The sequence below is a fragment of the Marmota marmota genome, unplaced genomic scaffold (assembly GCF_001458135.2).
Source record: "Marmota marmota marmota unplaced genomic scaffold, marMar, whole genome shotgun sequence".
Lineage (NCBI taxonomy): Eukaryota > Metazoa > Chordata > Mammalia > Rodentia > Sciuridae > Marmota > Marmota marmota.
The window spans coordinates 9,464,136-9,476,917 of record NW_026000243.1 but is presented as its reverse complement, the minus strand read 5'-3'; the positions used below and the strand labels follow the sequence as shown (position 1 = coordinate 9,476,917).

Below are 12,782 nucleotides of genomic sequence, written 5' to 3'. Positions count from 1 at the left end.
TGGTCTGTCTCTGGTTGGTTTCAGCTCCCGGTTTGCTATTTCATGAAGGCTTGGCGAGAGACCTCTTCCTAGAGTCCCTGCACCGCTCCTGCTGCGCTGCGCCTCGGAGGCTATCCGCCCTGACGCGGGGGCCGTGTGCAGGCAGCCGACAGTCGCCGAGTCGCGCGAGCAGCGGCTGGCGGGTCTGGACCTCTGCGCTGCGTGGCGGAGATTCACTCGTCTAGCGCAGACTGTCACCTCCAAAAATCCTTCCAATTCCCGGCCGGTCTCTCTTTAGTGGAATTTTGCTAGGAGTTTCTCAGCAGGTCGAATCTAAGCGTATCCATGCGTCTCTCTGACCCTGTTGTTGAGGAGGTACTGAAAGCGCTGCCTCCCCTCTCGCCGCCATGTTGGATACCCCCTAGTGCTTTTTAATATGTGTGTGGTGTGTGTGTGTGTGTGTTTGCACATGCGCGTGCTATGGATTGAACCCAGGGCACCAAGAGCATGCTAAGTACATGTTCTCTCACTGAGCTACATTCCTCCCCCGTTGTGTTGGTTTTAATGACTTACAAAGTTTTTGATATCCCCTCTTCCAGGAGGTGCAGCTTAATTCTCTCCCTTAGAGCTAGACTTAATGACTACCTTCAATTACATAAAGAGTGGAAAGGAAAGAAAAATAGTTTTCCAGTGGAGAAACCTGACAGACACCACTTGAACCAATTGACCAAAGTTGACATTGCAAATAATGTAACATGAATTTTATGTATGTCCTGATATGATACAATAAGAAGAACTGCTTTGAAATATGCTTCCTGAGTCTAATCATGAGGGACTATCAGACAAACAGAAACTCAGAGACATTCTGCAGAATATTTGCCTGCTACTTTTCAACACCAAAGTTATGAAAGACAAGGAAAGACCAAGATGCTATTATAGATTGGAAGATAATTTGGAGACAGAACAAATAAATGCAGTGTCTGTGACTGGATGGGGTCCTAGAGATCAGTAAGAAAAATGCTGAAATCTGAATAAAGCTTTCAGTTTAGTTAGTAGTGTAGAACCAATGTTAAAGTCCTTTGATTTTAACATCATATTATATCAGAAGTTAAATCAATAAAGAGTACTCAGGTGTGCTGTATATGGTCTTTGCAACCTTCTATAAGTCTAAAAATATGTCAAAATTAAAAGTTTTTTTAAGAACATGAGAAAAAGTCTGCTTGATAGGCTTCACCTTTTATGACAAACCACACTGGGTGCTGACCTGTTTCCATTAGGCAAGTGAAAGGTGTTCCATGGATGTTGGTGGAGACACCGGGTTGTCCACTCTGCATTATTAATGAATATCATTGCAGGAGGTTAGAACACAGCTTTTAAGAATACTCCAGAGAAGATAAGTGACAACTGGTGAGAATCCCTTTAAATTTGTTAAATACTTTCCATTTCTATTTTGAGGCAGGTGAAACTTATGACCTGTGAAGCTAAAAATAAGAAACTTGGTGTAGGAACTGACCAATGCCTATTCTATTTTAAAAAGCTTAGAAATGATAGGAGTTTTTTTTTTAATTAAAAGTCTATTTTGTGAAAGCATTAAGCCTTTTTCAGTCTGCTTTTATATATCTGATGATATTGTTAGCCATGATGTATGTGTAAAGAAAAGGTGTTACTATTTGTATTTAACTGCCTTATTCAGATTCACTGATAAATTCCCCAACTTTACTACATTCTACAACTACTGAATTTTCAATATTTCCAGAGGATTAAAAAAAATATCCATATTCTCTAACTTTCTTATTCTCCAGTAACACCAATAGGGTAAGATAGATCCAGGTGAGTTTTACCTCTGTCCCATTTTTGGCTGTTTTCAGTTCTTCACTTAATATAATAGAAGACCTTGGAGCAGAATTGAGTATTAAGTATAATGAGGATTATTTTTCCACACCAAGTTGCATTCTACATAGTGAGATCCTGCAAGTATGGGATTGTAATTGACATTGGAGAGTCGCTTACTGTTGTTATTCATGGTGTACCTGTGGAAAAAAAAATGGTACTCCCTTACAGGCTAGGGATCACTGAGGGAATAAAGAAGGTACATTTGAGGGGAAAGAAAAGGAATGTTAATCCCTATAGGTAAAATCATTAGCTTTGTGAGTGTGAGCATTGTAAATAATAGATTTATAACTTAAAGAATCATAAGGAGCTATATAAATTCTTCAATCTCCTTATGCAGCATAGGAAACATTTTCCAGTATTTCTTACCCAAATGCCCATTTAGTACCACCTTCAAATACTCACTGTAGGGGGAACAACTCCAAATATAGTACCTCAAGACATGAGGCACATTCTATCATGGCACACTGAAACACTGATTTTAGGTGAAATTTAAATTTGCAATTTCTATCATCTTGGAAATTCTGCCTTTGATTTTACTACTTTCTATAAATAAGTCTTTATCCTCCTTTACATGACAGCCCTTTATTTCTTTGAAGAGAGCTATCAAATCTGTCCCAAGTTAAAAATTTTCAAGCCCAACAAATACAGTGCTTTCATGAATTATTTTATAACATGGTTAGGAGAAATATTCATGTTTATTAATATTCTTCATAAGTTAATATTCCTCTTAAGGAGTCCACTCAGAACTGGAAATCTGAGTCATCATCAATTTTAGAATGTGATATGTCTGTATGTATCATCATTAAAGCATACACACACACAGCCAGAGTATATGTAAGGAAAACATTTATAAGATATGATATTGTAGATAGCTCTACTAGAATAATTGATCTTATTTGTTGAAATAATTCTGCAGATTGATCAAAAAACCATACCTTTGAACCATTTCTCGGCTATGTACTTGCTGAGTATAATAATGTATCTTTACAAAAAGTCTTTATCAGGGTGCCTTCATTTTATTCTCTGTGTCTGTTTATGGACACCAGGGAGATGTTATTTGGTACATTCAAGTGACTAAAACGTGATGTATGGGATCCTGGACCTGAAGTGCCTAGCAAAATGCTGGCTGATACTAAGTGGTTAATAACAATTTCTTTCTCCTTCCTTAATATTCATGCTTAGAGCAATCATATCATTTATTCCTTGATCTCCCCGGGTCTGCTAGAGATAATTAAAGGCTAGAGCATATGTGTTTGCTGCTATCTGGCTCTGGCATTCCATTGGGCATTGGCTCAGAAACACGTTGATACAGTTCCATATTTTGCTGTGCCTAAGTTCTTTTTCATACAATGCATCATCTATTCCATTAGCTCTGTCAACTTTCCATAGTCATTTCTCCCTCAAACCCCCCTTGATCCTTTTACCTGTGGAAACAGTATCTGACTATTTTATCATCTGGCTATTTCAATTAAATTACATTAAAAAAGCATATAGTAAGGTTAAAAATGATCACTATATCACTCCAACTTTCTTCCATCCCCAGAAGGTTAATTGAAAGGCGGCCATCTTGGCGACGTTTAGACAAATGAGGATAATTATGTGTTCTCCAGCTCTTTGAGAGGTTAATTGCTTAGATGTACGAAGCCTTGAAGAACAAAGAAGGAATAAATCAGAAACAGGACTATGATCTGATAATATAATTTGGTATATTCATGTACAACTCAAACAAATAAACCACTAATTAGATGAACTCATTCAGCTACATGTACACACTGCCAGTTTAGCGGGTTCACACACCCCAAATCCATGTACTTCATTCAGGGACCTCTGAGAGGGAGGGGGAATGCTAAATTATGCAGAGTTGAAGTGGAGGCTTCAAAGGGTGTGGTTCAAGGAGAGGGAACAGACTTGCATAATGGGATTTTAGTACATCATATGAACACACCTATATCTTTTACCTCTTAAACAGCACTTGCCCTCAAGCACAGCTCTTCTATTCTTCAGGAAGCATCCTTTTCAACATCTAGGAAGAAGTATCATGAAAAAAATATTTCTAAAGACCAGAGAAGGGCAATTGTACCCAGGAATGGGACTGAAAATCATCATCATACTCTGTTACTCTTTTTTAGTAGCTTTTCGTACACTTTAGTTTTGAGTGGCAGAAAGACTTGGAGTCTGTGTAGGTGTCAAGGTGATTGACTCTAGCAAATTATGTGCAATGCATTCAACTTTGTGGTTTTTCCATTTTATCCAAATAATGCATGTGCAAGGTAAAACAAATAGACACTCTAGTTCTGCATATTTTAACTTTCAGTCAGGCCTATTTATACACCACTTATACAGTGGAGATCTGAGCACTGGAACAGCCTCTCTATGTTCCTTACTCTTTCCATCTCCCAGCTTCTGCTGGTTGAACATTAACTTTCACCGATGTTAACCTTCTGTCTGTAAGCATATTTCACTTTATTGCTTTGTCTCTCAGTCAATTCTAAAAGTTTAAAGTCAATAAAGAGCATTTATATTAGAACTTTATAAATGGTGCTTTCTGTAGAATGTCTTTACTTCTCAATAGCTTCAGAGCCACAGTCTCTTAACCATTTGAATTGAAATGTTCTTACCAGCCATGTTAAATGGATTGTTTTTCCTACTCTGCATTAATTGCTCAAATTTATTCCACATTTCAGTTTGAACCTTTACTTTGACCTGAACTATTTTCACCTTTTATGTTTGCTTAGAGTATCTAAACAACTGTTTTTGTTTTTGCCAAGAAAATGCATGCATCTTCAACATATTCATAATGCTTTCTGTTTATTTTCATTTTCCATTCCAATGTTGAGAACAATATACCAAAGGCATTTTGGGGTGCCCACTAACCTCTGGTTGATGTCTGGGCTAGCTGATTTCTAGGCCTGTAATTCTGCTATTAGTTTAGGATTATTGTCATTAATTTTCTTATAATTCCACCACTTATTTCACTCCGTAATACACTCTTTGTGTCTACCCTTATTTAGTACAAGGCAGACTCTTTTTTACTCAAAGCCAATTTGTCTTCAGTTATTCCTCAAGTAATATACATAGAAAATATATCAGATAGCTACAATTTCTGGTTCCTTGCATAACTGGATTTTGTTGTTTTTGCTGTGTAATAACTTTTACTTTTTTACCCTTTCATTGCATATTATAATTGAGTTGTAGTTTCTCATGGACACAGGCTGGCACCTGGAGCCTCAAGCTCCAGGTTTACCTCTCTAAAAGGTCAGTCCTTATGGCTCCAAGCTTCAGCAGACCTAGGATCCAGGTCAGCCCCCATGTACTCAAGACTCAGACCTACACTTGGAGACTCAGACCTCAGATCTGCCCTCATCTTTCTAGCTACCAGGTCCATTCCTATGAACATTTGTTCTAAGTTGAACCACACAGATTCATGACAAGGTCTGTCTCTATAGATCCAATAGTCATGAGAACTGCCATATCACCAGGCTAGACCCATGGACTGAGGCCTAACTTACCCTATGGCCAGGTTGGTCCTTGTGGATTCAGGCTTCAGGTATGCCCACTTTAGAGCCAGGCATTAGGCTCATCCAGTTGGATCCAAGCTTTAGGCCTACCCCAGTAGACACAGGCTCCATGACTGCTTCAGAAGACACACATTCCAAGTCAGTCCTGTAAAACCAAACACTAGATCTAGTTGTTTGCAGACACAGGAACCAGGAACAAGGCTATGCCACCCAAGAATTTTAACAACAAATTCACCAGCCCTCCAAAATCTCTGGACAGGTTGACTGGTAAAGATTTTCCTCTTAAAATTGTCCATAAAGAATGACAGTGGAATCTACTTCTTTAAGTGCACAGAAACCAATGCAAAGTCATGAGGAGTATGAATATCAGGAAACATGACACCAGCACAAGAATAAAATATTAGCAACTAACGTAAAAAATGAAAATTTATGAACTACCTGAAATAGAATAAAAAAATAATTGTCTTTAATAAGCTGAGTAACTCAGCCTTAAAAAAGAATGAAATTTTGGCATTTGCAGGCAGATGGATGGAGCTGGAGAATATCATGCTAAGTGAAATAAACCAAACCCAGAAAAGCAAAAAACAGAATGATTTCTCTGATAAGTGGATGCTGATCCATAATGGGGAGTGGTAGAGAAGAATGAAGGAACTTTGGATTAGGCAGAGGGGAGTGTGGAGAGGGGATGGGGTGTAGGAGTGGGAAGGATGGAGGAATGAGTATATGGAGGAATGAGTATATAGTATCCTATATACATGCATGAGTACACTACTGGTGTGACTCTGCACCATATACAGACAGATGAGTGAGAAGTTGTGTTCCATTTGTGTACCATGTATCAAAATGTATTCTATTGTCATATAAACTAATTAGAACATTTTTTTAAAAAAACTGGGTAAACTATAAGAGAACACAAATAGATAGCTGAACAAATCAGAAAACCAATTTATGAACAGAATTACAAGTTAAATAAAAAATATAGGAGCCTTACCTGTCTCCCCCCTGCAAAAAATATGAAATAGAAATTCTAGATCTATAGAAGGCTATGGCCATTTCCATAGTAGACTCAATCAAGCAGAGAAAATAATCAGTCTCAAAAATATGTCATTATAAATTATCTATTTAGAAGTAAAAAAGAAAAATAAATGAGTGAAATTTACTTTTAAGACACCATCAAGCAAACCAATGCAGGTGTTCCTCAATTTACAATGGGGATAGTCCCAATAAATTCACAATTATAAGTTGAAAATATCATAAGTCAAAAATGCACTTAATGCACTTAACCTTCTGAATACCACAGCTTAGCAGTATAGTACACTATAGAGTACCAGTTGTTTACTCAGCAGACTATGAAATTGACTGGGAGCTGCAGGTTACTGTCACTGCCCAGCATCACAGAGGACTATCATTCTGCATATGGCCAAACAAAAGATCAACATTTAAAATGAAAGGTATGGTTCCTACTGAATACATATCATTTTTGAATCATCCTAAAGTAAAAATAAATAAATAAATAAATAATTCATAAGTGGAAAAACCCAATGAAAGTGATCTATTCATACATTATAAGTGTACCAACAGCCTGGGAGTGTAGTTCAATGTAACAGCACTTGCCTAGCATGTGTGAGGCCCTGGGTTTGATATCTAAAAAAGAAAAAAGAAAAGCAGCAATTGGTCTCATGTTCTTCCTCCTAAGATTATAAACAGTTTCTAGGGGCTGTGGCTATAGCTCAGGGGTAGAGTGCCAGCCTAGCACATGTGAGGGCATGGTTTTAAGCCTCAGGACCACATGAAAATAAATAAAGGTATGTGTTCATCTACAACCAAATAAATATTGAAAAAAAACGAAACAGTTTCTAAATGGAAATCTTGCAGACCAGGAGACAGTAGGATGGCATATCTAAAGGGCTATGAAAAGGAAACTATTAAACAAGAATACTATAACTAGAAAAAGCTGTCCTTCAGAAATAAATAAATAAAAAAAGAAAGAAATTCATTTAGTCAGTTTTTTCACTGCGACTAAAAGACCTGACCAGAACAACTGTAGAGAATGAAAAATTTGTTTTAGGGCTCCCAGTTTCAGAGGTCTCAGTCTATAAACAGCAGACTTCATTCCTCAGGGCTTGAGGTGAGGCAGAACATCATGGCAAAAGAGTATGGCAGAGGGAGGTGGCTCACATGATGATCAGGAAGCAGAGAGAGTGATCTCCACTTGCCAAATAAAAATATATACTCCAAAGTCATGTCCCAAATACCCCACGTCTTCCAGCCACACCTCAACTGCTTCCAGTCACACTCTACATGCCCCCAGTTACCACTAAATTAATTCCATCCAGGGATTAATTCACTGATTGGGTGAAAGCTCTCACAACCCAATAATTTCCCTCTGAACCCTCTCATATTGTCTCACATGTGAGCTGTTGAGGGACACCTCACACCCAAAACATATTTTAAGGATAAACACTACTAATAACTTAAGTAGAAAATGAATGCCCTTAAACCTTGTAAAAACTATATATATATCTCAAGCTCAGAAAAACAAAATACTCCATGATTTCACTTCTAACTAGAATGTAAAAAGGTCAAACTTATAGAAACAGAGAATTCAGTGGGGGTTACCAAGAGTTGGTATTGGGTGAGGGGCAGATAAGCAAAATGAGATTAATTGCTCAAGTGGTACAAAGAGTTATGATTGAAGGATATGTTCTGGAAATCTAATGTATAACATTGTAAATGTAGTTAGCAATACTGTATTGCAAAGTTAAAATTTGCTCAAAGGGTAGAACTTACATGTTTTTACCATACCAAAGGAAAAGGTATCTATGTGAAGCAATATATGTGTTAATTAGCTTGATTGTGACAATCATGTTGCAATGCATACATACATATATCAAAAACAGAATGCTGAACATTTTAAATATACAAGTAAATGTTCCTGAAATAGAGTGTGTTTCATAATCCTTAAAACAGAAGTGCTGTTTTCATTCTGTAGATGAAGAAAGTATCTTCATCCATTTTCCGTTGTTAAATATAGAATACCTGAGATTATAACTCAATCAACGGGAGTAGGGGAAGAGTTTAGTTGTGTCCCATTTAACTTTTTTCATCCAGAATTCAAAATTTAAAAAAATGTGTCAATCCTAATAATGTATCTTGTACAGAGGACCTCTCCATGTGAGCATGCAGATATATTTATTTTTATTTAGAAGTTATTGCTGATTAATTCTTCATGTTTTGGACTTTCATAATAACATACTTTTATTTAAGTCATTTTACTTTCATCTTACTTGTTATACAGTTTGTAAGTTTTTTTAGAAGATATTTTTGTCCATTAATCCTTCAATAATTTTCTCTGGGTTCTCCATGCTAATTCTGGAACAGTGATGGCTCAAGGCTGGACTTCTTGGGTGACTGTATCTCTGTTTGTGTTTAATATTATTACATGGGACTGTTCTATCTACACCACTTATGTTACCTTTTGTATCTTTACTAAAATCAATTTTAAAAAAATAAAACGATCCTATAAGATAAGGACTAATATTATCATGCTTTCAAAGATGAAGAAATAAGGGACATGAGATAAAAGAGTAAACCATTGAATGGTTAGCTGTATTCCATGGAATTTGGTTCCATAGTTAACCATTTTGTATTCTTCTTCTTTAACTGTGTTATGCATCTTTGTCTTTTTTTCTCTTATTCTGAGAGAATTTCTCTAGTTTCTCTTATAGACTATTAATTTTACTTTAATGCGATAGTAATATTTTTAATTTCATGGGATTGTTATGTTTCACTTATTGTCACCTTTTTATATTATCTTTTTTTATTTTGATATTGTGCCACTTTAAATCTCTGAGAATACAAATTAGAGATGCTTAAATGAAATATCTTCTCTTCACTTCCCTGTTCCTTCTATAGGCAATTCTATTTATCCTGGCCTTTAAAAAATAATTACAGACTTTCTTTTTGTAATTGTTATATACACTTAGTGATGAACTAAATCAAATTTCACTATAGCTAGTGTGGGTTTTCTCTGCTACTGGTAGTCTAGATGTCTTTTCCCCTCTGGTTCCTCCCATGAAATCCAAATTATTTAGGTACTACAAGTGCTTAAGCTGATATATTGTCAGGTCGCACTTTTTTTTTTTTTTAACCATACATGTAGAAGTGACTTTTAGGAGAGGGCATTCTCCAATGCTAGAACAGGGATAACTCTCAAGAAGCTCATTTCCTTGTAATAATTTGTTCTACTTGTCAGGGTCAATAGTGGGCTGCCTGTGTGTTACATGCAAAAAAGTAAAGGAAGGGTTTGAGAAATAACTGATTGGTTACTCTTTCAACCCCACTCTCCATTCTTGCCTTCCATACCTCTTCCTTAATTCCATGCTGCTCTGGAATTCTGTTTGACAAGATCACATTATTTTTAGAGAATTCTCCTGAGTTGTGCTCCTTCTCTTCATCATTATCCATACTATCAGGATTTTATTGAAAGATTGTTGTGTTCATTGTCCTCCTGTGCCCTTTGATGTTATGTGACCATGTTTTGTATTTTTCCTGTAATTTTAGCAGATATCAGGAAGGAGAAATAGTCAAAATATGTGCCTAGTGAGATCTCTTAATTTGGCTTTTCTGTCTTGTTTGAGAACAACTCCTCTCATCCTATGTGCCTTTTAATAAGTATACTGTGCAGTCCAATCTTCCAATGCATTTCCCATGGGTTAGCTAAATGTAGGTTAGAGGAGTGAAGCTATTAAGTGCCCTCAAGAAAGCCTTCTGCGTCTATCTCCTTCAAAGTAAAACCAAGCTTCTTAATATATTATATAAGCTGTTGGGCTGAACCCCCTTATCTCCTGGTTCATTGCCAATTCAAATCACATGTTCCCATTAGTACTGCCTATGCCTCCCTCACATTCATGTCTTTCATTATACAATTTTGTTGTTGTTGTTGTTTGCTTAAAATGTACCATATCTTCTATCTCTACTATGGTTCGGGTATAATTTGTCCTCTCCAAAATTCATGTTGAAATCTAATTACCAATCTAATCATTTCAATAAGAGCTGGGAACTTTCAGAGGTATGATGTCACAGAGTCTTCACTCTCATGAGGGGGTTCATGTAGCTCCAATGAGAATGGGGTAGCTATCGTGATATTAGATTGTTATAACATGAGCCTGGCACCCTCCCTTTTTCTCTTTCACCACACAGTCTTTCTTCTTCCTGTGTGCACTTCCCCTCTCTTTTCCACCCTGAGTCCTTTACCAGAAGCTAAGTAGATGCTGGCACTGAGTTCTTGAACATCCAGAACTGTGAGCCAAAATAAATATCTTTTCTTCATAGGTTACCAAATCTCAGGTATTCTATATTAGCAACAGAAAATGGATGAAGATAATTTCTTCATGGACAGAGTGAAAACAGCACTTCTGTTTCAAGGATTATGAAGCATACTCTATTTCAGGAACATTTACTTGACCTCCAGACCCAAAAGGACAGGCAATTCACTAAAGTGTTAAGATGCAGTGCTACTGAATAATGGTCTATTGCCACCCTGATATTTTTCATAACCTTCACCACATTTTTTTTTGTAATTAATTTCTGTATTTGCCTGTAATCCCCTAAAAGTTCCAAGGGCATTAGAAACATTGGGTCAGTTGAGGTTGCATTTGGCTGCAAATGAAAAAACCCAAATAGTGTAGCAGAATTAAATATGAGTTGATTTTTCAACTAAGATGACAGAGGATGTGAATTGAAGAACTAGGTAGAAGTTGGTTTATGCCTTTAAGCATTGTCTTCCCTTTCTCTATGTCAACTTTACTCTATGGATTTTACTCCTGTGCTTATCATTTCCTTGTCTCAAGATGCCTGCCTAAGATCCATCTGTGATTTTTCACTTTAGACCAGAACAAAATGAAGGAAGGAGAAAGTAGCAAATGCAGTGTCTGGAAGAAGAAAATTCCCAGAATTCCCTGGTAGACTTCCATCTACTTTTCACTGGACAGAATTGGATCACATGACCACCTCTGCTGAAAGAAATATAGGAAGAAATGTGTTTGTTATAGGCCCATCAGCTGGATTTCTTTCATAAAGAAAGAAGGGGGACACAGAGATTTAGGAAGAAATTAATAGTAGGTAACACAAGGTCATAGCTTATTTTTGTTTCTTTTTGACTATGCATAATACCTGGCACACAATAAGCTTCCATAGGGGAAAAAAAAACCAAAAAAACATTGGTTTACAGACATAGAAGGAACCTCACTCTTTATAAGAAGAAAGTTGAACTCCAAAAAACTTAAATGACCTCACTGAGATAGTTAAATATGGCAGAACTGTGGGAAGTTTTAGGAAGAAAATCAAATCTGAGCCTCTATCAACTATCCTGCAGGGAATTTATTTTGTATTCTAATTTCTGGAACTAATCTGGTATGATAAACTGGAATAATGAATTGTGTGCTCTTCTGTAGTTTTGAGTTTAAAATTCTTATTACTGGATCACAACAATTTCCAGCCAGCCTTATATAACCCTTATTTTCAATCTGAAACCAAATCACTCAGAGACTACTGTTCAGATGTGCCTGGCTCTCTCTGTGGTGGCTCTTTGATTATTTCAAGCCCAATAAAACAAAATGGAATTTCAATTTCTAAAGGAAAATAAAAACAAATTACAGTAAACCTTAACAAGAAGGGGAAGGTGGTGGCCTGTCACCACTCCACTTCCTCAAATGGGTTATTTGATTTTGCTTAATTGTTGGTGAAATTTTCTCAAATTGGCAATTATAATCTGGAGCTGATTGCTTACCTAGGTAATTTACAGATTTCTCATTTGGCAAGAATGCTTTATAACATTTCCCATGAAGTATGGTTTCAACATCCATCTCTCAGCTAAATCTTTGTGTGTGTGTGTGTGTGTCTGTGTGTGTGTGTCTGTCTGTCTGTCTGTGTGTCTCTCTGTGTGTGTAGGTATATATATGTGTGCATATATATATTTCATTTTAAGAATATTACTACTATTTTAGCCCACTGGATACTTAGGTACAAATTTGTTTAGCTGTATGTGTTTGACAGAATCAAGTGATTTTTAAAAATAATTTGTTCTGAATAATTTAGGGCCCCAGTAGAATAGATTTTGGCATTCCCCAAAGCAAACTAAATAATCAGGATTAAGGTAGAAATTTATTAAAATTAGCTGTAGCATACTAAGTTATACTTTTTAGCATTGATGAGGGATTTTATAATTCCTATAGTGTCTTCCTGTACTTCTATCTTTTAACACAGTCTTTCTACTTACTCTACTTGTCAGTCTAGTCTGAAATCAAAGTTTAATTATCCTTATTTGCTCTTGTACTGTGCATTAAAATAGTTTATCCAGTAGTCCAGCTGTTTTGAAGATAATTAGTAGAG

The 12,782-nt window shown here is 36.5% G+C and overlaps 1 protein-coding gene across 5 annotated transcripts in view; it reads left to right on the top strand.

Annotated features, from left to right (window-relative positions):
- Opcml (opioid binding protein/cell adhesion molecule like) overlaps nt 1–12,782 on the top strand; it is a 1,142,904-nt gene that overhangs the window by 864,560 nt on the left and 265,562 nt on the right. The gene's annotated exons all lie outside the window — the stretch shown is intronic.